We start from the raw sequence: 21207 nt of genomic DNA on the forward strand, positions 1-21207 counted from the left end.
TTGATTCCTGTAATTCAGGATCCTCTACAAGAGTTTTCTATAATTCAGGGTTTTTTTCTTTTTTTATCTTCATAACATTTTGTTTTTCAAAATGTGCATCATGACACATTAGTAGATTTTGAAGTCATTTTAATGGTTAAGGACCAAAGCTTTTTTCTTTTCATGAAATAAAATAGAAAATAAAAAATCAATTTTGTGCATCAAGTCTAGAAAGATTGAAGTATTTTCTGAGAACCTCTGTTATTAATAATAAATAATAAAGATGCATATAAATAATGTTATACAGTAGCTCTGGGCTCTGCCAGAAATAATTTGAGAAACACTGCCTTGAAATATTTCCACATTATGCTGCATAGGCCAAATCTAGCCTGCTGCCCATTTTTGCAAATAAAGTTTTGCAAAATCCTCACTCATCTACACATTGTCTGTGGCAGCTTTCATGCAGAGTTGAGTAGCTGTGAGCAGAGACTGTACACCCCCCCAAAAAAACCTGTGAATACTTAGAACCAACAACCTCTCATAGAAAATATTATCATCAGAGGCTCTCAAACCCCTGCTTAAGAACACAGACTAGGGATGACTGCGTGGCTTAGTTGGTTAAGGGACCAACTCTTGATTTCTGCTCAGGTTATGATTTCAGAGTCCTGAGATCAAGCCCCACATCGGCTCTGCGCTGGGCATGGAACCTGCTTGAGATTCTCTCTCCTCTCCCTCTGCCCTACTCTCACCCAGGCCCCCAACTTGTGTGCACATGCTCTCTTCCTCTCTCTTAAAAAACAAAACAAAACAAACAAACAAACAAACAAAAAGCAGACTAGAATCAGCCCTAAGGGACCACTAAATCTTTGACTTAGTGTATAAATTCAGAAGGTGATTAACATTTCCAAGTGATAATTTCCTCCTCTAAAGTGAGGGGATAAATATTAAAGAAATAATGGATGTAATGACTTACTGGCACCAAGTAAGTGTTGACACATGGGAAACATTACACACGGGGCTTATTGAACTAGCATAGCTCCTTTGGTTCATTCACATATCTGATAATTACACATGAGGTGCTATCTCAGGAACATGATTCCTTTGTTTTGCTCCTTCTCACTGCCCACCAGCTTCTTTGCCTCCTGCCCTGTGCCTGGTCCCCCTGACCTCAGGTGGATGTGCCCACAGCTTTGCCTCGTCTCTGTCCCAGCTCAAACCCATGGTGTATTTTCACTTTTGCCTCCTCTATCCTGTATTCAACTTATTTGTATTTATTTTTCAAGACACAATAGTTAATCAAATATAGGATAAAGGCAATGTACGCCTGGAAAATGGACGAATATTTTTAAATCTAATGTGCCTTCAATATTATACAACTTTGAGATAAGAGGGTTTCACAGCTTAAGAGTGTGTTTAATAATCAAGGGTCATCTTTAATTTTATACTATCAGATCACTGATAATGCCATAAATGTAAAGTATGTTTTAATATCATTGGCCTATCATATCATTTCCCGTCACACCTGTCATAAGTCAAGGGTACCTAGAGGGAGGAGCCACACAAGATCGTCCTGGCCCCCTTCTAAGGCAGAGTTGAAAGTGAACATGTGAGACGTTTCTACCCACTGCCTTTTGTTGAGTTATTCTATAGTACATACTACCCTCCAACACCCTTTGTTCTTTTGATATTCACCTCTCTAAGGAACTGTGGGCTGTGGATCCCAGCAGTCAAATGTAATTCCACTGTTGAAGGACTCCAAACATGTTCCAGCAGAAAATGAAAGATGGACTTATTTATGCAGTCAACAACAAAAAATATTTATTATTTATGTTTGCCAGTTACTCTGCGAGGCAATGAACATATGAGAATAGATGAAACATAGCTTCCACATTTAAGAATATCACAGTTAAGAAGGATAGTATTAAAATACAATAACATAAGTGCCAAAATAAAGCTAATCAGAGAGCGTGTCTGGAGCACACAGAACGTGGGCCTGTTTAAAATAACTTAAATGTTTACTTGTCCACTTACTCTCTAACAATGTGACCTGGGGCAGTATAAGTGCCAAGGAAGACTTCCTGGAGGAGGTGACCTCTAAGCTGAAACCTGAGGGATTAGTGAGTCAAACAAAGGACAGATAGCAGGGCCTCCTACTCAGAAGGCACAACACTTAAAAAAGCTTAAAGTCATAGAATGAACAACACAAGGAGTGAAACTTAATGTAAACTATGGACTTCAGTTAATCAGAGTGTGTAAATATTGGTTCATCAGTTGTAACATAACAGTCTAACACAAAATCTTAATAATAGTGGGAACTGTGAGGGTTGGGGCATGTGAAGAAGCATATAAAAGAGCTCTCTGTATTTTCTGCTCAGTTTTTCTATAAACCTCAAAGCACTCTAAAAGAAATACGATTTCTTTAAAAGGCTAAAATTAGAGATGGCATGGTTTCGAGAACACAAAGCTACAATGCATGATTAGAATGTGTAATGTCGACAGAGAGAATGGAGTAAGAGCACACTTAGAGATGAGCAGGAGTGGGATCATGGAAACCTTCAAGGACAATCAGAAGACTTAGGCCTTCATTCCTGAGACATTAAATTATATCAGCAGTGAAGTAATGCCATCAAATATCACTCTGTGTGTGTTGTGTTGTGAGATCTTTCAAGAAACTCTTAGGAGGATAGATTGAAGGGATTCAAAGCTTAATGATAAGGCATCACTTAGAAGGATTTGGATGTCCTTTGGTGGTCTAAAGCAAGATTGATATCGGACCCTGAGAACTTGGACCAGTTGAAACATAAAGAGGGGAAACGTTTTGCTATCTAAGACCTATGCAGACATCATGGGCAAACAAAGCTCCTCCCTGGTTTTGGAAGGAGGTCCATATTTGCTATAGGTAGTTGCAAACCACAAGCTCATGGGCTGAATAATAACTTCCTCATGTTGTCTGTTTACAGTCAGGAAGAATTGGCCTCTTCCTTACTTTGTTTCTGGGTAGTGAGGGCATTGGGGAGATCCACTGCATGCAGTTTGGTGTCAGACCTTTTCAGTTTTGTTCATACAGTCAATGGAAATAGTCCCCATTGCCCTATGCTGGGGATGCAGAGATAAATATGGTGAACCCTTCAGTTTAGAAATTCACCATATGGTGAAAGTCAGCACATGAAAACAAGTGACTATGCTCCATTAGTAGGGAAATGGACCAAGCACAAACCCGAGAGGTTTTGCCTTTTTTCACTGACAAAACCCAATATTGAGGGATCAACTGAGATGTCCCTAAGGTGATGGAAGGGCATTCAAGCCAGACAAAGGGAAAGGAAAAGGAACAGGGACACACTTATAAAGCAGCACCATTGGACTTGCTCTGGAGTTAATGTGTGATGATCAGGAAAGACCTGGATCATTGTGGATCCTGAATGGGTAAAGTCTCGCTCCCGTTTCAGGACCATTGGGACCACTGCTAGAATAAAGATACTGGGTAGACCAGAAGGACACCAGGGGAAGATGGTGCCTGGAGTAAAAGCAGATAGCTGGGAGTGTCAGCATGACAATTAGGAAGGATAATCAAGGCCGAGAGGTGATTTCCTAGAGGACACCTCTGAAGCTTCACAGAAGAAGAAATAAGAGTCCAATCTCTGTAAACAAGTCTGCTTACGGAACTGGTCTAGATATCTATATCCATATATATATTTATTTATTTTATAATAACCATGGCCTTGCGAATCAGATGACTTATTAAGTCCTCTCGTCTACATACTCACTAAATATGCAGGGAGCAAATTACTGAACCTCAAAGTATTTTTATCTGTAAAATGTGGAGAGAGACTTATCTAACTCCAGTTAGATAACCTGACTCTCAAGGTTCTGTGTTTTATTTTATTTCTTTAAATAAAACGTTGAATGAGATACTTGTGAAAGTATCCGACCCAAAATAGTCCCTCAGTCTCTCTTCTAACACATCTTATCAAGGCCCATGTCTCCTTTAGGTTTCAAGCCTCATTTTCAAGAGCATGCCGGCACCATATAGAGCAGTGTTTTTTCCTCCAGCTTCATTCGGATGTAATTGACATGCTACACTGTGTAAGTTTAAGGTGTACAGAGTGATGATATGATACACACATGTATTGCAAAAGGATTACCAGAGTGGGTGTTAAGCGTTGGTTTGTTGAATAAAAGAATGGGCTAATCTAAGAGGAGTCTTGCCAAGGTTGAGTTTTGTATGGGAAGGCCTTGATTTTCCCCAGTTTGAAGGTCCTTCTCGTGACATTCCAACGGAGTCCTTTTAATTCCTCAGACGTTCACTTACTTCACACTGTCATTTCATTAGCACCATATCTGTTTGTGAGGAAATCTGGCAAACTTGATTCCTCTAGGCAACTAGTTTGTACTCTTTGTCCTTTGATTGCAATTAATGAGAATAATTGTTTATCTACTTCCCCATTATGCTTTGATGAGGCCCACGTGAGTACATTTTCCAGGAATATAGTATTTAGTATTAGTGTGTTGTCTTGTTGGGAGAGCACTGTTATTATACTGCTTCATTAATGCCTGTACATGTGGTTCAATTAAGATTTACAAATTAGCTTTAATTAAGGTTTATAAGTAGTGAGGTGAGCTCCTGGCTGCGTTCACACTGCCGATTCCTCTTTTCATTCTGCTTTCTTTCTTTCTTTCTCTTTCTTTCTTTCTTTCTTTCTTTCTTTCTTTCTTTCTTTCTTTCTTTCTTTCTTTCTTTCTTTCTTTCTTTCTCTTTTCCCCTTACATAGTCTTAATTGTTATTAGAAAAATCAAGTGGGTACTGGAGCTAGGTAAGTCTCTCCTCCAGGCATCTTGTTCCACCTACTGTCCCTATTTTTTCCTATAAGCTAGGTCCAGAACATGGGTGCCATATAACCCCTTACATCTGGAGTACAACTCACACACATTACCAAGGAAAGTGCAAGAGCACTGGAGTCAGACTACTCACACCTGCTGTGTGACTTTGGACCAGTTACTGAGGCACTGTGACCCTCACTCTTCTCATCTGAAAACAAAGGGATAATAGCTCCTTCCTTGATATAACAGACATTAGGTGAACCCATCTTGGTAAAGTAGCTGAAACTTGTACCTAGTTTTATCATGGATCACGCTCACTTTGGTTCCCATACCTGCCCTAATCCTCTTTCTGGATGGGGAGTTGTGATTTTTGTCCTGTTTATTTTTATCTCCTCTCTGCTCAGTGTCTGACACCTTGTAGGTATTCATTATGTACTTGTATTTGGGTTTGAAGAGAACTGAGAACCAGAATGGTAGGGAAAGTGAGAGACAGATACATTAAGAAAAAGAGAGGCTTGGCTGACACCCTAAAGCATTACAGTCACACCGCGTAAGTGGTAAATATTGGCCAAAGTTCCATTTGCCTTCTTCCTTTATTTTTATATTAATTATATATGGTTTGTTAATGATAGCTCTGATAGGGTATTTTGTAAGAAATGTATATTTGGTCTTTGGGCCCTTTCCTGGCACAGAACTCCTAAAAACCCTTGGAATTTCCTGTGGTGAGAGCAGACAAGTGTCTTTTGCTATGCTAATGTGGCTTTTGGAAATCGCCTAAGGATGGGGGCAGGTGGTCAAGGGAACCAACCCTGTGATTAGAGGATTGAAACTTTCAGCTCTACTCCCTGATCTGGGGAAAGGAGAGGGGCTTGAGATTGATTCAATCACCAATGGTCAATCACTTAATTGATCATGCCTATATCATGAAGCCTCCATAAAAACCCAAAAGGACATATATATTAACCTGAGGGCACCTCTCTAGTGTGAGGTACCTGCTATTTTCTGTCCTGAGATGTAAACACACAGCATAGAGACAAAATGATGGTGAAAGGTGACCTAGGAGAGAGAAATTCAGACAATGATGGCTATCTAACTTTGGTGACAGTGCTCCCAAAGTGACAAAGCAACTCCGAACATTTTCAGGATAATACAGAGACAGAGTCAGAGGATGAGGAAAGTTACAGCATGGACTAGACCAATCTCCATTTGTTTTTGCACACTTGACCACACAACATCGTTTGAGATAATTGGGTTGTTATCTGAGGGACAACAATATAATAACAATAATCCTATAATAGTTATATTTAATTAAAATTTATTCTGCCTTGCATAGCATAACTGAATTACTGAATTTACCTCTTCACAACCAGATATTAAAGTGGTTTCGTTAACTCCTTTTTATCAATATACTGTTCAAGGAAATTATATACATTCAATTTGTTAGGTAGGGGTAAAACTCAGGATCCTGGACCATGCCCGTCTGTTTTCTTGCTCTTCCTAATAATTTCTGCTTACAACATAGTCTACACAATATAAAATAACGACTCCAAGGACCTGGCAGGGATCTGAAATCTCCAGTTATTTAAATGACACTGTAAGATTTACTAAGCCTGTCCCTAGAAACTCTCCCTTAGGGTGCAGATAGTTTTCGTAGGGGGGAGTCACACAAAGGAATTACATGCATTTTTGGTGTAAGTAAATGAAGACAATGTTTCACTAACATCTGGGCTGTCTTTCAAATTATAGCATAGTCTTATCTCATCATGAAATAGTAGGAAAGGAAAGCAATGTTGATGTGAAATTCACTAAACATCGTCTAGAACAGCATGGAGAATGAAAGGTTTTGAGGGTATAAACTTTTAGTTATAAGATGTATAGGGTCTGAGGATGTAATGTACAACATAGTGACTATAGCTGATAACACTATATTGTATTGTTGAAGTTTGCTAAAAGAGTAGAACTAAAGTGTTATCATACACAAAAAAAGTTAAATATGTGATTTGATGGATGCATTGAATAACTCAATTATGGAATCTATTGACAATGTATATATATATATATATATATATAGAAACACCATGTTTTCACTTTATGTATATTACAATTTTATTTATCAATTATACTTTAGTAAAGTTGAAAAAAAGGGCAAAAGAAAGAAAGAAAGGTTTTGAGGGAACTGACCTTTACATGGTTTTGTCTAACTCAAAATTTAGTAGACTAGGGGACTAGGGACCTAATCCAAGACCTAGCTGTGCCTCTCTTGGAACCTTTGTTTCCCTCTCTTAAAAAAAACAAAACAAACAAACAAAAAAAACTGTGGAAGCATCCCTCCCTGTCCTGCCTTCCCTTAAGAATCATTAACAAAATCCAGAGACACAGTGGATATAACATTATAAAGGATGGGGAAATGCTTGGTAAATTGTATATGGCTATATAAACATAAGGGGTTATTATGATGTTGATTATCATTGATGACAGCACCGACAAATGTGCTAATTATACTCATAAAATGAAGATGCAAATGCTTTACTCTGGACTTTCAAGAGAGGCTTATTCTTCTCCTACAGAAAGAGATTTTAAGCACAAAATATTCCTTTTTATTAGTACTGCAATAACTGTTCTATGTAATATTAATAACAATAATAAAATGTAAGCCGCTTCTGCAGTATTTTCAGGGAGAAAAGAACACAAGAGCTAAAAAGTGGAGTGTGTGGGAATACGTCCCTTTTAATGGCATCTGTAAAAAAGCAATGTATGCTTCCACAAATCTGTGTCTCACCCCATTCCCCTCTGTGTTGCATTTACCCTGATGCATATTTGCATCCCCTTCTTGTTTGGCATCATTTGTGCCCTTAGTGGATGTATTAATAAAAATGACTGCAATGAGCCCTAGAGCTGATTTTCTCTATTCTCAACAGACATGTTTCTCCTAAATTGTTCCAGACCTGTTCACTGGTATTTGTCAGTACATTTGGCCAGAATCCTTGGATAAATGTTGATTGCATATGACAAGGTTCACTTCAGGGGCTCCTGTTGAATTTGGGTTGTACTCGCATGCCTGCTACCCGGAGAAGATATGACTACTCCATGTTTCTACATCATTTGACACCAGCTGTGCTTTCATAGTTGGTTAAAGTTTGCCAAAGAAAACATACCTGCCTTGATTTTCTATGACTACATCTGAGGGCTGGCCATTATAACTTTCCATCAGCTTTAGAGTGAGGGTCAAATGTGGGCCTTGTGATATTCTAGGTTCTGTGAAAGATAAGATGGAGTATCTTGGATACTGACCAAATGACTTCTACTTCAGCTGTGTGAGTGTATAGTTTCCTATTGTTATACCAAGTCACTACAAAATTGGGGCCTTCAAGCAACACAAATTTATTATCTTATAGTTCTGGTGATCAGAATCTGAGAGGGGTCTCACTGGGCTAACATCAAGATGTCCACAAAGTTATGTTCCTTCTGCAGCCTGTAGGAAAGAAACTTTTCTCTGTATCTTTTCTGGTTTCTGGAAGCTTCCTGTATTCCCTGGCATATGGCCCCTCTCTCTATCTTCAAAGCTGGAAGTGTAGCTTCTTCAAATCTCTCTGTGACCCTGACTCTGGCTCTCCTGCCTTCTGTTATTCATAAGGACCCTGGGGATTACATTGGGCCCACACAGGTAACCCAGGATAATCCCCCTATCTCAAGGTCAGCTGATTAGCAATTAGCTCCATCTGTAACCCCAATTTCCCCCTCTCATGCAACATGACATATAAATCTCTGGGATTAGGACATGGGTATCTTTGGGGTTCAGCATTCCCCTAACAACAATGATACCACTTAAATTAGGAACTAGTGCATATCACTTGAAATTATAGAATGTTATTCAATATTATGTGATTCATACCATTTACATAATTGGAAAATCATGGACAAAGTACAACCCAGAAAGAAAAAAGAAGGGTCACAATGGTCACAAAAGGTTCAGAGCATGGAAGATGAAAAAGAAAGAAGAAAAACAAACAGACCAGTTAACTTTTCCCTCTGTCATGTAGTCTAGATCTGGTACTTATTTTAGCAAGAGACTTTCAGGAATTTAATTTGTGTCCATTGTGGGTCACTAACCTGCCCTCAAACCTTGCTAACTGTGTCCAGCCAGTGGAAGGTGGAAAGAGACATTGAAGAATGCACCCTCACACTTCAAAGCCTCAGTCCCAAATCAGCACGTGTAATTTCTGCTCATATTCCACCAAAGAGATGTTAGAAACCTAGCCACACAAGACTGCAAGGAAGGATATGAATGAAGTTTAGCTAGAACTTGCCATGATGCTACAATGAAGAAAGGAAGGATGGATTTTGGTAGAGGGCTAGCAGGCTCCACCACAGATTGAAGAACTCAAACACCATGGTTCCGTTTTTAGTATTCTGACCCTCTTTCTGACTTCTGAGCTGATTTCCCATATGACTTATGTGTTATTATGTGAACAGCTTAACAAATGTGTGTTATTTCTACTTTTGCTTGTATAAAGCCCATTGACATCATATGGGGTCCTAGGACCTTGGCCCACACCAATCTTATCACAACAGACAGAGGAGAGAACAGAGAGTATTAAGGGAAGAATATATGGAAAGGATCGTGATTTAAACCACAAGTAGCAATGGAAAGAGAAAGTACACTGGGGTCTGATCAACCTCTACTTTGTCACTTTCTCAAAAAAAGATAAAAAACTTAAAGAAGTTCATTCTCTGTCACAGATTATGCCTCTGTAAACTAGGCATAATCCAGCCAGCCTTGAGGGACACATTGGATGAATGACGATAGGGTGTATACAAATATCTAGTCTATGCTTAACACATAATAAGTCCTAAATAAAGAATGCTATTAACACTATCAATATTTATATTGTTTTGCTAAAATGATCCTCCTTTCCTTATAACCTCCATTTTAAATGAATGGAAATTAAATTTGAAAGATTAGCCAGATCGAGCTAAATATATTTTTTCTCTTGAGTTAAACCATAAGTTTTATCCATGACTTTATTGCTTATATTTCTGAATGGATTTTTTTGTTTTGTTCCTTGGACTATGAGAAAACAAATCAATGCAGCATCAATAATTAAGCAGACAATATTCATTTTGCAGCCATCTTCTTGGCAAAGTGAGAGATTGAGAAATAGCTCCCAATACAATCCTTTAAGTAGTGAACATTAAAATAAATTTCTACATGCAAATGCCATGGTTTATAAATAAACCTCTTGCTAATGTGATTCCCAAATGTAAATTATATCAATATTATCCTGTTTCATTACTTCAGAGACAAATGGAAACATGTCTTTAAAAGAATCTTAGATGATACTGAATTTAATTTGCAGCTCATAGACTCACAGACATGAAAGTTTGGGCAGGACTGACTCTACACTTTCTTAAGCTACCATCTTGTTACACACCTGCCAGGTGTGCATCTAGTGTCTTCCTTATTAATGATAGGAAGTTTACTATTTCACAGGAAGTGGTTTTCTTTATGGACAGCTCTGGATATAATCAACCTGTTATCAATTAATCAATTAATTAATTCAAAATTAATGGTTTCCTATTTCAGGTTAGTTGTTGGTGACAATAACAGTCTCCCTATGTTGAGTTCTTCTACAAGCCAGGTTCTATATACAGTCTCATTTAATCATCCCGAGAAACTTATAATTTCACATTATTATTAACTCCAAGTTAGTATGAGAAAAGTGATGTTTTAAAAGATAATTTGCCTATAGTCACACCACTACCTTGTTTTGGGGGTGGGGCAGAGTCTTAATCCCCATGTTATGCTAACTCCTAAAATGAGTGATGTTCACAGTTCCTGAGAATTGTAGAGTCAAGAGGAAAACAGGAAAACCAATCAATTGACATATAAGTCAGGAAGGGTCATAACTGGCATATGCACACAGTATTATGAGAGCACAGGAGCACATACTATTAAATTTTATTTCTGTTTGTTTTTCAAATTCAATTTCTTAAAAATATAAGGATTAAAATTTACTACTTAGGATCAGATAAAATGCCATACATTTCTTAAAAACAAATCTACATCTCCCTGAACTTTGGGTACTGACATAGTGATGATAGCAAAATTGGCATTCACTCATTTGGAGACCATACAGATATAGTCTTCTCACCAATTCATTTTTACATATGTCAGGCCAGCTCAAGTACCTCCCCTGAAGATTCTTTATCCAACCTCAGTCTCTTCACTGATTCCTCCCTCATATGTTGACCTAAATAAAATAATTACAGAAAACCAACTGGTCTACCAGAGACTTGATGATGCAGACTAATCCAGGGAAGCTGCCTAGATATTCTCTGAGACAGAATAGCCTTGTGTTTAAGGACGTGGGCTCTGTGATAAACGAGGTCTGGTGCCATCACCTGTCACCTTTGTGACCTTGAGCAGGGAACTTAGCCTCATAAATCTTCTTTGTTTTGTTTTTGGTGAAGTGAGCATTAAAATATCTTCCTTAAATGTTTGTTATGAGGATTACCTAAAATAATCTATCAAAAGGGCTTAAAGACATGGCTGGCACACAGGATATTAACTGTTGACTATTTGTGATCTTTGGTGAAACTATGATTATTATTTTGGAAATGCAAAGTGAAGGGTGAACCTTCCTCCAGCCAAGCCCATCTTGCCTATTGGAGTAATAAGTGATCCTTCACGGGCATGAGGTGTTTGATTATTTATAAATACTTTCCCATTAATAATCTCATTTAATCCACACACTAACATAGGAAATAGGCCATATCATTCTCAGTGTGATGATGAAAACTGAGATTGAGGAAAATTAACAGATATTCCTGGAATTTTCTGGTGATTTTCCAAGGCATAATGTGATGTAAAATGGAAGCACTAAATGATATTAATGGTGTCTTCTTAAACTACAAAACTTTCTTTACTTTGTGTGCTTAAACGTTTTTAAACAATAAATTTTGCTATCACCAATTTATTGAGATTGATCTTACTAATTAATATTTCAAAGCATTTGCTTCATTTAATAAGACAAAGTCAGCCCCACAGCATTTCAATGTTAGCTATAATTAATGATGATATTATGAAAATTAATGGTTTTCCATTACCCATTATGACATCATCAGTGCTAATGATCTGTTTATTACTTCTCTGCTGATGGCAGTTAAAAGAAGCTACACTTTAAAGAGGAGAGGAAAAGCCTAAATCATGTTCAAACAACTAAAATCCTTTACATTTAGAGAAGATTTTATTCTGAAATCACCCAGCAAACAGGGTAAAAGAAACAACCAGTATTCCAAAAGCACAAGGCATATTCAGGCTGCTGGCCTGAAATAATTGATTGATAAAATGAAGCAACATTGTCTAAGTATAATTTTCCCTAACCTTTCTTCCAGTGGGACATCATTCCTAACATCTAAAAGACTCTTTTGTGGAACTTGAAGAGGGAAAATAGGAAAAGAAAAAAGTTACTAGGGATGATTGGGTTTGTATATACCCATTAAATATACCTCAAAAAATAACATGAACACCCTCATTGAATACACTTGAAAGCAGAACTCTACATGTCAGTTTCACGGCCTCGGAAAGGTAACCTCTGAAAGGTAACCTCTGAAATGTAAACACTGTTGCCATGTTAATAATTCATGCATTGCCAGAAACAACGGAATAGGGAACTTTCCTGAGGAGGTGGGGTAGAAGTATTGCCCAATTTCACCTGTGGCTTAGATTTTTATCTAAGGGAAGTTTTTATTTATAGCAGCATTGATTCAAAAGATTTTACGTTAATAATTGATGGCTAAGACAATAATGAATTTGCCAAAAAGCAGATGGAATCAGGTTAGAGCTGGAGCGCATCTTGTAAACTCTCTTTCTCTGCAGAGAGAAAACTGGAAACATGAATATTTCAGGGGCACGTTGAGTAAGTCGTGCATCAGGACTAACACTTTGACATCTTGACTCCTCAAATCAGCCCCCATCTTCCCACCACCTCTCATGGGCACAAAATTGAGTGTTCATTTAGAGGTCAAGAAAACAAAAGCAAAGGCTTTGTCTTCTTTGCAAAAGTAAACAAATGAGAATGGTATTACGTTTTTCTACAGAAAGATTATGGCCTTTGTATCTTCCACTTTATGGTTTCTAGGGTTGATTTGTCTCATCTTGTTGACCTGTTGTGGGTCCCCTTCCAACTCACTGCTTTTAGTGAGTCACCCTCAAAGGTGAAATGTCAACCCAATGTGGCCTCTCAGAGAAAGGATATCTGTTCTTCAATCACAGGTATTGATTCACTGGGCTCTCAGGTTATAGCATGCAAGCACCCTATCAAATCTCCTTGTTGGGAAAAAAAAAAAAAAACTGTTAAAACATCCAAGCCTTCAGTCTCACTGTAAATAATATCCATACAAGAGATAAAGCTCTTTGTTTAACCTGGGGTATATTTTACTGACCATTAGTACAATAATCTAAAATGTCCATTATCTCAAATTGTTGACAGAATTTTTAGTTTCCTAAAAGACCTCATGCATAAAAAATATAATAGGACTAAATAAAGACATCTAGCTAAGACATTCAGCTAACTAAGCTGAATATAACCCAGGGGTCTGAGACTTGGATTGGATTTAAAGTGACACAGTTCCAATTAACCAGTGAATCATGGAGAAAAATTTGCGATTGGAAATGTTTACAATAGTTCTCTGCTCTACCCAGATACCTAGGGCATTCTATGCTCTGTAGCGGCAGAATTTTTGTCTCGCTCATCATTACTAAGTGTCAGACATGTAGTAAACCGCTCATAAATACTTGCTGAATAAATCAGAAACTTACACAGTGTTAAAATACAGACGCAGGCAACTCACCCAAGACCTACTAAAAGAAGAGAGTATCATTAGGAATGTATTTATTTTTATTAGTTCCAAAGGTAATATGATACTTAACCAGTGTTAAAAATCATGATTTTAGGGACATGCCATCCTGAACACACCAGGTTTTTTTTTTTCCTGATTTCAGAAGCCAGATGGCATAAGACTTGGTTTATGAACATCGGGATTCTAGGGGAAAGGACAAAGAAGATGGTTGGGCAGGTTTTTCTCTCTTTCCATAGTCCTTTTATTTTGTAAATAATACAGAGAAATGCTGGACACCTGGGTGGCTCAGTCGGTTAAGCGTCTGCCTTGAGCTCAGGGCTCAGGTCATGATCCCAGTGTCCTGGGATCAAGTCCCGCACTGGGTTCCCTGCTCCATGGGGAGTCTGCTTCTCCACTTCCCCTCCCTCCACTTCTTCTCTCTTTATCTCTCTCAGATAAATAAATAAAATCTTTTAAAAAATTAATACAGGGAAACCTTAATCAACATGGAATCTACACATCTGCTAAGTCAGCAAGTGCCAAGCCATAATTAACAATAATTCCATGTAATGGCTATCTAGGATTTTATATTTCACCAACATTTTCATGAGATTTGTTTCAAATTTTCACCTGAACAATAATCCTAGAGGTAGGTATTGTTTTTATCCTAAACTGTGAAGAAAAATAATCTCATCTTACTGTATTATTCAGAACTATTTGATAACAAGTGACAGTATTCCAACTGAAATTCATGAACGCAAAGACAGCAATTCACTGGCCTCAAGACTCTATACCTTGGATAGACAGCGGTAGAGAGTTAATGCATCTCCTGGTTCCAGAACTAAAAACATTTTCTCATCTTCCTCCTGAAGCTCCCCCTCCTTCCCTCTCCCTCTGCCTATCCTGGGTCAATGGACGGGGTGAGATGGGGATTTCTCACTGTTAGACTCTCCAGAATCCAATGTAGTGAAAGTACAGTATAGCATCTCTCCAGTGGACAGAGGCAAAACACACAGATTATTGCAGGGACAAATATAAGAAATATTCATTAAGTTAAAAAGCTTAGGCCCTTAGGGTCTTCTTTGGAGCCAGAGGAATCCTGAAATAGTAGATCACCCACACAGGCTTTGAGACAGGCTTTAGATGTTTTTGTTTCATTTGTTTATTTTCTGGAAGTCTCACAACTGCCCTCAAATTTGAAAGTATTGTAGAATAGATCTATGGCCAGTGGTGACAAAATCTACACAGAACCTTGCTTCATGGTGTTCTGGGCAAAAAACTTCCATCTTGGCTGTATTTTTCTGTATGGCTATGCATATACTTATGCTTCTGAATACCCTAGTGGTACTGTTATGTAGGGGACCATCAGTGGAGCCTTCCCTACAAAACTGAGACATTTTCTTTGCAAAAAATCTTAATCAACATTTTCACGGTGTCCAAAGAGGTGACACTGTGATTGCAAAAAGCTCTAGTGATCCAAATCAAGTGTTTGTAAGAATACTTGGTTCGGAAGGAGACAAAATCCTCACCAACAGTCCATCAGATTTCTTTACAAGCCATGATTATGCACCAACAGGTCATGTTTGGTTAGAAGATGACGATCGGCAAGATTCTACAGATTCCAGGTATTATAGAACTATTCCATTTGGACTAATAAGAGGATCTGTCTTCTTAAGATTTGGCTTCTGAGCAACATTGATTTCCATGTGACAGCCCTAATGGCCACAGATTTTGTGATGATTAGGGAGCATCTATTTGTTTGACCTGATACTGTCTCCTGTTCATGTGAATTTATCATTGCCACTGAAACCATGGACTTACCAATAAATGATTAACTATTCAAAACACAGCTTATATCCTTCTGACACCGAACACTGCCATATTGCCACACTGAACACTTAACTACTCTACTGGTATCAACCATATTAATTAACTTTAACACAGAAAATAAGACCCCAGAAAAAACTTTACTTGTGAACACTTCCTGGGGACCAAAATGGATATTTTTGTTCAAATCTTGCAGGGGGACAAGTGTTAGGGGATCACTGTGATTCAGGTTGATGAGTGAGAGCGGGGGCAAGGTGTGGGTGGAAATGGAAGGGGGCAGGATCAAGCAGGGAATGAAGTAAGGACAGTAGGAGAAGCTTGAATTCACACAGGGCACTGAGTGACAGAAAATGATGGAAACAAAGAGATACATCAAAACAAGAAGGCCAGGCCCCAAATGCGAGGGCTGTGGAACCTCCTGGCTTTGTCTATGAGCAGAGCTGAAAGAGTGTGTTCAGGGTGATGGCCGGGGTTGTCTGTGTCCTACAGAGTTCCAGGTTAGAAATCCTAGGTGTGTATTACCATTTTTTTAAGCAAATACACCCTTGCTATCCCTTGCTCTTATATACCTGTCAGAAAGTTAACAAGGGGCATGATTTAACAAATGTTAGCAATCTCACAGTGTGGGATAGGTGAGTCCTGAGGAAAGAAAGAAGGTTGAGATGGAACAGTCCACACTAACCTACCACTGTTGGGAAGATTATGACCAGGGCTTTTTCCCTGTCTTCAACTCATTGGAAAAGGGAGCTTCATTCTAACAACTCCTAAAAAGATACTCAAGTCTCTTCTTTTGTTTTACATGTTTCTCAGAACACAAGGGGTTGGAGGTGACCAGGGTCTCTATCAGACCCAAGACTGTCTTCCATGCTAAGCCACAGGTCCGTGGCACATTGAAAATCTTCTTCTGGGTGGGTGTGTGGGTAAGCTTCACAGAATGCTTCTGCATTCCTCCGATGACCACCACACGGGTGGTGCTGCCTGCTATCCGTCTACACTAGAAATGACGCAATTCGTAGCGAGGATTTTTCCTTAACATCTGGCACACAGTAAGTGTTCAAGACGTGTTTTGGACAAACGAAGAGATATTTTCAATGTTGGGCAAGACAATGCTTTGTGTGTGGGATTGTGTACCCTGTCAGAGTCCACATTGAGTCTGACTCTGCCTCCTCGAGAAAGTGCTGGATCAGGCAGGAAACGGGAGGGAGGACCGGCAGACAGACAAGAAGCATACAGACCAGAGGGAGGAGGCACACTCCACTGCATTCCTGAAGAGACATTTAAATGAAGGGACTCTTTAAGAGGGGAGCCTGGGTGAGGGGAATGAGCATATGACACTGACGTGCTGGCGAGAGAAAATCATTGCCACCCTTGAGTCTGAAAGGCCATAGGGGAGGAGCATCATTACTGGAGGCTGGTTGGAAGCTGAGCCCTGAAAAGGAGGTGTGCACTGCACTGTAGACATGGAGGGCCAGCCTTGGAAAGAGACACTCCAGAGCAGGGAAGTGGCAAGAAGTCCCTCTATTCTCTCCTCATTGGATGTGCCCCTTTGAAGAACGCTCCTGGATGTCAGGGGAAGGGATGCCTGTGATGCAGTCCACAGGGCTTAGTGGGCAAAGAAGGGCAGTGCATAGACAGGGGGGGACAAGGGATAAATGGGGACAAACTGGCTTCCAAGTGTCCTTTCAGGAACTGGGAGAGGTGGTGGGGGAGAGACAGTGGTCACAGAGGGCCGCCACATTCCTAGAAGTGGCCTGAAGCACTAAAATAACATGAATCTCAAAGAAGGTGCTATAAGATTGTTCTGCAGTTGAGCTAGAGGTCAAATCCAGTTTTTAATCCTTCAACCACTGACAAGTCATATGCGAGACTTAATGTTTAATGCCATTTCAAATCTTTTTTTGGAAATTAGATAAATGTACGATTGTTCAGTATTCCACCAATACTTATCGAATACTTACTATATGCCACACGCCCTTCTTATTTCCTGGGGATACATCATTGGACACGCCAGACAAAAACACCTGTCTTCAGGGGTGAAGACAGACAGTAAACACATGGTGTGATGCCCAGTGCACCAGTGAGTGATGTGTGCTGTGGAGGAAAGAGCAGGAAGGGATATAGGAGCACCTGCAGGGTGGGGTCTCAGTGTTGTAGGGAGGTCTGCAGAAGAGCCACGGAGCAGGTGCCTCCTGAGCTCAGAGCCGATGGAGGTGAAGAAGCGGCCAGTGCATGTATACCTGGAGGAGGACGGTGTCTGGCGGAGGCACTAGAATGTGAAAATCCAGCAGTGAACGCATGCCGGGAAGCTTGGAAGAAGGAAGTGTGAAACGAAGCCAGGTGGCTGGGGCAATGTGAGATGAAGAAGCTCTTGAGAACCTGAGACAAGGGGCATAATGCGAGGTTGCGAAGGTCATGTGGGGCGTGTTGACATTGTCACGGGTGGGAAACTTTCGACAGGCTCCAACTGCGGAGTTACCTGATCTGACTTACACTTTAAAAAGATCCCTCTGGTTGTGCTTTAATTTCTCCCTGGATCCACTAAAAGGTTTCAATGATTTTTTTGTTTTAAATCTCGGACATTTCCCATCTCCTAAATGGCTAAGTCTGCCTTTTCAAGGAAGCCTCATCCATCGCTAATTTTGTTACATGGTGATTACATGGGCTATGTGAGGAAAATGAAGCAGAGCATTCCTGTCATGTAATTATATTTTAAAAGCCAAGTAATAGCAGCTACTTTTATTAGCATTAACAATTAGCAGACCTCTTAACTTTGGCTGTGATAAAGAAATCCCTTGTAAGGATTTTGTAGTTTTGCATACCTGTCGTAGGCACAGGAATAATAGAATTAATGTCAAGGGGAGTCGATGCAGGCATCCTTCATGAAAAAATACACAAAAGAGGAGAGAAAGTAATTTGGCAGATAATCATGAAGACACCACCCGTGATCCTTAGATCCTTTATATTCCCAATCATTTTCTTCATTGATTGAAAACACATTCTTGAGAGCAGAGGTCACGTCTGATGCCTAGAGTCACACAATTTTAAAGTTGAAAGGATCCTAGAAATTATCTCAGCAGCCAGAAATTCAGACACTTCAGGGGCTAGGCAGATGATAAAAAGTGAGTAATAATGCATCACAAGGGAGGTGGGAGCCGGGAAAACACAAACCAGGTCAAAAGAAAGAAGGTGCTCACACCCAGGAACTCATGCTCCGGGAAGGAAAGCAGGCTCCATGTTGCCAGGTCCTCTGACTTGTCAGGATACCCTCGATTACAAATAACTTTTATAAATACTTATAAATATCTTACTTTAACAATATTTGGTATATGAATGCCAACACACATGTACATACTTATACGTATAGTGACAGGACTAAATAAAACACAGGCATATTCAAGAGGGTTTGGGGCCCTGGGCAACCAGTTTGCAACTGATTTAGTCCAGTTGAGACAACTGAGTCCTAAGGAAAGGACATAACTGACCTATCCAATAGCATTCTGACAAGTTAGTAACAAAGCAAATTACAATTTCATAAGGCTGTATTCTTTGCTAGAAGAATCATCTCAGGATCACTGTTAGGTGTGAAAGAAATTTTGATGAATCATTCTAGCTTGGCTTTTTATTTTTCCCAGATTTAATACTTTAGTCCCTGAGAATTGAAGCTACTTTCCCAAGAATGCGCAAGACAGTGAGATGCAGAGGTAAGTCTAGAAGGTGGTCTGGTTTTCTACTTTCAAATTGCATGCATTTAGAAGAAAGTGATGCCTGATTATCAACTGTCAAGGCCTTGGAACGTGCTTTGTGTTCCTTTCACATTATAGTTCAGGCTCTGAGACCAAGAGCCATGTGGCACATCTGCATGCAAGTAAAGGTTTGACTAGGGGAACCTGTGCATCCACAGAGGAGGCCTGGAGATGCTTGGGCTTTCTTGCTCCTAGAGAGTTCGTGACTTCATATTAGCAGAAAACAGTTTACTACCCCGAACCCTTATGTGGCCAGTCTGCAGTGTCTCTTACACTCACTCAAGTTCATTTTATAAAGCTCAGTGCCGGACAACCCCATGCTGCTGCAAACCCCTCTCATCCTTGAAGTTAACTATCCTAAGACAGGTTCATGGACAAGCAAAAATGAAAACGTAATTTGAGTTTAAAATGCATCAAAGGAAGATACGGGAAATAAGGGTAGATTTTTTTTTTTTTTTCTTTAAGGCTAATTGTTAAATTAGCTAACAAGTGAGCAGCAAATGTCCCATGAGCCATAGAATGGGATGGCCGGGTGGACGGTAAGCAGATGCATCCAGGAGACACATGCATGGTGAAACAGAAGAGGATCAGGCTGGGGACAAGGCTGTCACTAGGTGATAACTGCAGAATGACAGAGATGACCAGAATTCGGGATCCGGAAGGACGGGGTTGTTTGCTCCTCTGGTTGTTCTGGGATCCCTTTCCAACATAGCCATTCTGCATGCAGCACTTCTCCGGAAGCCCTTGGGTCACAACTTGGCTCCAATTTCCTCTGTACATGTGTGTGACCTGCACTTAACCTGCATTTGCTCCAATCCTGTCTTGTAATGTGTCCCCTGTTTTTTTCCTTGACGGATGCATGTCCCCGGGGCAAACAGTGTGGCTTTCTCATAGAGGCAGCCTAGGAAGCCAGGGCAGCCTTCTCAGAGGTTGCTGATTCAATCTGACATCAAGCTACCACTGGAGAACAGAGACTGCCTCTCAGACTTGCTTGAGTAAGTTAGGTGTTCACCTCCCTAAATCAGGGTGGTGTAACACCAGGAGATGGTGATTTGCTTTGGAGACATTCCCACACTGGGTAAATCAACTTGGCAAATCTAATTTGTTTTAGAGCAAGACAACTTGCAGTCTTGACAAAGAGAGCCTTGGGTCCACAGCCCTGTATCAAAGGCCCCTCTGTCTCCATCCGTCATCCCTTTTAGCAACGATCCCCTGTTCACCCGGCACACTCCTATCACTGTGCTTGACAGAGTGGAAAAGACAGGATCTTTAGAGACATACAGACCTGGAATGGATTTCCAGCTTAACCACCAACTCCGTGGCCTTGGGCAATAGTTTAAACCTTTATAAAATGGAGAGGAGAGAGTAGATGCATTGCATGCTCTTTTGGTGAATTAAGTGAATTCAGGTTTGCAAGGTGTCTAGCTCACTGCAGCTGTTTAATTGAATTACATGTTACATTTCATCATATTTTCTTGTCTTCCCACTCTTTCTCTCATTTGCCTTTTTTCCAGCCCTATCTCGATTCTCTCTGCATCTGCACTTAGCTTCCATCCTGCCTCCTCCCGGCAACCTTAGCTCTCCCAGACCAGGTCCTAGTGTTTCCTGCCCTTTCTCTCCTGCTAAAGCTCTTTACGTTTGGTTAGCCCTGCGGTCTCCCCACCCCTCCTTCTGAGCACAGCTCTCCCGTTCTCCTTACATCTTGCCAACCGCTCGGCTGGGTGCCTCCCCTTTCACTCAGCGTCCTTCCTTCTCTGGCCGTTTTTCATCAGTTTCCTTGGCGCACAGCTAGCGTCTGTGCCTCTTCTTGTGGAGGTCCTTGAGTCCCTGCATACCTTTCACTCTCTGCATCCTCTTCGCTCCTGCTCATTTGGTTGTTATTCCCTCACTCTTTGCCTCTCTTCCTCTGCCCACCTCCTTTCTCTGACCTTCAAATGTAGTCCTGTAGTCCGCCCCCCCCCTTACCATGTTCTATATACTCAATCTACACAATGGCACC

General features: G+C 40.1%; 1 pseudogene; it reads left to right on the forward strand.

The window, feature by feature from the left end:
- Window positions 1–15382, forward strand: part of LOC113916469 — a 133579-nt pseudogene extending 118197 nt beyond the window's left edge.
- Window positions 15383–21207: the final 5825 nt, after the last annotated feature.

Source organism: Zalophus californianus, chromosome 4 (genome assembly GCF_009762305.2).
Source record: "Zalophus californianus isolate mZalCal1 chromosome 4, mZalCal1.pri.v2, whole genome shotgun sequence".
Classification (NCBI taxonomy): Eukaryota; Metazoa; Chordata; class Mammalia; order Carnivora; family Otariidae; genus Zalophus; species Zalophus californianus.